Source organism: Papio anubis, unplaced genomic scaffold (assembly GCF_008728515.1).
Source record: "Papio anubis isolate 15944 unplaced genomic scaffold, Panubis1.0 scaffold412, whole genome shotgun sequence".
Lineage (NCBI taxonomy): Eukaryota > Metazoa > Chordata > Mammalia > Primates > Cercopithecidae > Papio > Papio anubis.
In genome coordinates this window covers 17,140-21,327 of record NW_022164289.1, presented here as the reverse complement: position 1 = coordinate 21,327, position 4,188 = coordinate 17,140, and positions in this window count along the sequence as shown.

Sequence of the window (4,188 nt, the reverse complement as noted above, 5' to 3'; positions counted from 1 at the left end):
TGCCTCTGAAAAGGGATTGAGTTTCTGGGTCCTAGAACACTCCAGTTGTTAGGAGCACTCAAGGATAGAGAGCCCCAAGCTGCCCAAAGCCTAGCAAACATGGCAGTTGGCATTTACCGAGTGCCTAAATTGTTCCAGGCACTTTGATTGCTGTTTTCATGCATTGTCTCTAACTGCAGTAGTCCTGCAAGGGAGGTGCCACCAGGTCAGGCCGAGTTTACAGAGGAGAAAACCCCAACTCAGATCTCACAAGCAAGTTGCCAGGATCAGCTGGCTGGTCATTGGCAGCCTTGCAGGTGGACCCAGGGCCTGCCAAGTCTGAAGCCCACACTGCTGTGCTACAGGGAAAGATTCCATCTCCAGGAGAGCTGGGGCTCTGCCCAACCTTGGGAAAGTCTTCTGTTTTCAAACTCGGACACATCACAGGGTAGGAGTGACAGGGAACATGCCGGGGTCAGGTGAGGAGGTGTGGAAAAATAAAATTAATCTGCACTTTCAGGACTAGCTATTTCCTTCCAAGACAAGTGGACTTCCCCATCACAACACATTCCCCGGAAACTTAACTACCCAGCACCCTCCGTCAGTCCTGAAAATCCTAGGTCCTGGCTTTCCCACGGTGGACCAAGCAAACAACAATGTTTCTGAGCTTGCAACATTGCTCCGATACTGTTGCCAATGCAGAAGGTACTGGCAGACCTGTTCCCTTGAGCAGAGCAACCGGGATAAGATGCTGGCAGACAGCAAACAGTGGGCATCTGCCCATGAACAAAAGACAGGTTCCAGGGCATCCTCTTCGGGCCCAGTGTTGCGGCCTTGGCCTCAGCAGGCAAGTGCAGAGTAGACAATGGCCATGACCAAAGGGAGATTTGGATTCAGCCTGGGCTCACGTTGGCCCCTGTGAGGTGGGGAGCGGGCAGGATCTCCCCGACTCCTTTCTTTGGCAGAAAGGTAGAATTCTGGCCTTCTGGAGGAAATGATTTTGGAGTTGTGGTGGAGGTGGATAAGGGTGATTCTTAGGAAGATGTACTGAGACCTGTACACAGGTTCCTCCAGGGCTCACGAGCCATGGAACAGTTAAATGTCAAAGAGCAGATGGAATTTCTTTGAACATCCCTGTGAGGGCACTTTGTCAAAGGAGGGCCTGAGCTCAGCCAAGACTACATAGAAGAATAACTGGAGTAATCTGGGGCTCAGAGAAAAGGTTTCTGCAGGAGAAGTGGGCTCTACGCTTACACTGCTCATCATGCAACAGGCTTGCAAAGCTCACAAGGGTGATTTGGCGGGGAAGGCAGAGTCTATACACAGCTAGTGAAAATCAGGCCCAGTTCTTGACTGGTCGACTTCTGCCCCAGTTCCTGTGGCAAGTGACACCAGTGTTGCCAATGTTATCTCCAGATGTGCAACGCACGAGAAGTGGTTGAGATTCCTCCTGTAACTTGGACCACGGAGGCCTGTGTAGTCTCAATAATAATGTAGCCTATATTATTTTTCATGTTGTGATTATCTAATGATTCATCCATTCACTCTTTCAACGAGTGCTTATTAAGGTCTACTATGTGCCAGTCATGAGTCTAGTCACCTGGGATTCATAGGTGAACAAATCACAAGCACCCTTGCCCTCATGAATGGTACATATAAAGGCAAGGAAACAGAAAATAAAATGCAAACCTTCTACATTACTAATTATATAGAAGGGTAGAAGGAGACAATCACTTTGGGTGGGGCAGGTGGTGGGTAGTGGTGGTGGTGGTGGTGGTGGTAAGCTAACACACAGCAGGGTAGGGTGCATCTCGGGTCGTTGAGAATGGGAGAGGAGAAAGGGAGTAGAGCATTCACTGCCATATGCAAGGGTAAGCAGGTAGGCTTCATTGGAGGGGCGACATTGGAGGAAAGAAATGAAGAAGGTGAGAGGGGTTGCCTTGTGGATATATAAAGAAAGTACTGTCTGGGCGGAAGGTCCAGCTGGTGCAAAGGCTCTAAGGCCAGGGAGTGACTACCACGCTTGAGAAATGGCAGAGAAGCCAGCGTGGTTGCTGTAGAGTGAGCCAAAAGGACGAGAGCAGGAGAGGAGGTCAGAGAGATTAACAGAATCCCACATTCTGTAGGTTGGGAGTCCGTTTTAAGGACCTTGGCTCTTGCTTGGGGTGAAATGTTGGGGGAAGAAGGAGGGAAGCAGTGAGGGGTGGAACAGAGGAGTCATGTGATCTGACACATGTTTGGAAGGGATCACTTTGATTACTTGCTATGCCAAGAATAGAGTCAATTCAGGAGAGGGTAGCGGAAGCATGTAAACCAGGTAGAAAGCTACCACGGCTGACTCCAGGGTTTTTTTTTTTCGCCTGAGCAACAAGTGGACTGGGATTGGTATCAACTGATATGGGGGGCACTGCAGTGAGAATAGGCTTTGTAGGTAGGGAGGGGTCCAAGAATTGAGTTTTGTACACATTGAGTTAAGCTGTCTCTCTGACATCTGTGTGAGTCAAGTAGGCAGCTGTATATACAAGTCGGGAATTTGGCTGAAAGATCTATACCTAAATACATGTGGATGGCACTTAAAAGCCATGAGACTACACGAGCTCTGCTAGGGAGGGAGAGCACATAGAGGAGGGCATAAAGTCACAAACAGAGCCCTGCAGCATAAAGGGATCAGAGAGAAGAGGAGACACCAGCTGAGGAGATGGGGAAATTGACACCAGTGACGCATGGAGGAAAACCAAGAGTGTCCTGGGAACTATGTGAATAAAAGTGTCTCAAGAGACATCCAGCGGTTCACTCTGCTCAAACTGCTGATGTCAGGCGAAATAAGAAGAGGATTGAGAATTAACCATTGCATTTAGCAATGCAGAGGTTCCTGGTGACCTTAATAAGAGCAGTTTTTTGGGGGGACTGTGTGAAAAAGCCTGCTTGGGACAGCTTTAAGAGAGAATGGGAGGAGAGGAATCAATGAGTATGGACAAGTTTTACAGGTTTTGCAGCAATTGGGAGCAAAGAAATCAGGCAGCATCTGGTGGGGAAAGAGGGAGTCATGAAAAGGTTTACTTCAGGTGGGAGAAATATCATTGTGCTGAAGGCAAGCACCCGGTGGAGAGACATGAAATCGATAGCACAGGGGTGGCAGAGAGCATCCTTGGAGCGGCAGCTTTGAGTAGGCAGGAGGGTGCAGGGACCTTGTATCAAGGGGAGAGCTGGAGCATGCAGGAGGAGTTGCAAAATAGGGAGTTACTGGAATGGGTAGATGTCAGCTAGGCATTCTGGCCGTCCTGAACTCCTCTAGCTGAGGTTAGGCACCTGTCTATTTGTTGATTCTGCATGTCTGTTGAGCATCTACTATGCATGAGGCACACTTGTGGGCACTTTACTAACATTTAACACTCCAAACAACCCATTAGGTGGGTTGTGTCACAATACCATGCTACATGTGAGAGGTCTGCCGCTCAAGGAGGTCAGATGGACTGGCCAAGTTCACTTAGCAAACAATTGGAAGAGTAAAGCTTTGAGAGACAGCCTGCCTCTCCAGGCAGGCTTATAAAGGTCACATCTGCTGGCAAGTCAGAGTGTGGGATTACTCTTGCATCCCCTTACACTGGTAACAAGCTTGCCCACTGAACCACAGCAGCTTCTGATGACCACATGGAAGCCACAGTCTGTATGTCTGGGCACTTGCCTCAGTTTCCTGTGTGCCAATGCTACTTCAGTGTGCGTGAGCTCGATTCTGAGTCTGAGGCTGAGGGGCAGGGCCTCTCTGTGACCTTGTCTCATTTAAAACAGACCTCTCCTCTGAAGGCTGGCTCAGCTCCAAGTGGAACAGACACTCCAGAACTACAGAACTGCCCTTCCACTGGCTTTTTAAACACCCTTACTACCCGAAAGCCTGCTTTCTCACCAAGTCAGAGAAGAAAGGGCCACTGAGCTCACCGAGCCATGTGGACCATTATCATCTAGATTGATGGACACACACACACACACACACACACGCACACACTCCACATGAATGTGCGTGTGATCTCTTCTCATTAGACTTCTCTCTCTCTCTCTCTCTCTGTATATGTGTGTGTGTGTGTGTGTGTGAGAGAGAGAGAGAGAGAGAGAGAGAGAGAGAGACAGACAGAGAGAGAAAGAGAGAGAGAGAGAGAGAGAGAGAGAGACCCTACTTCATTCTGTCCTCTTCCTGCTTTTGGCCAAACTTGT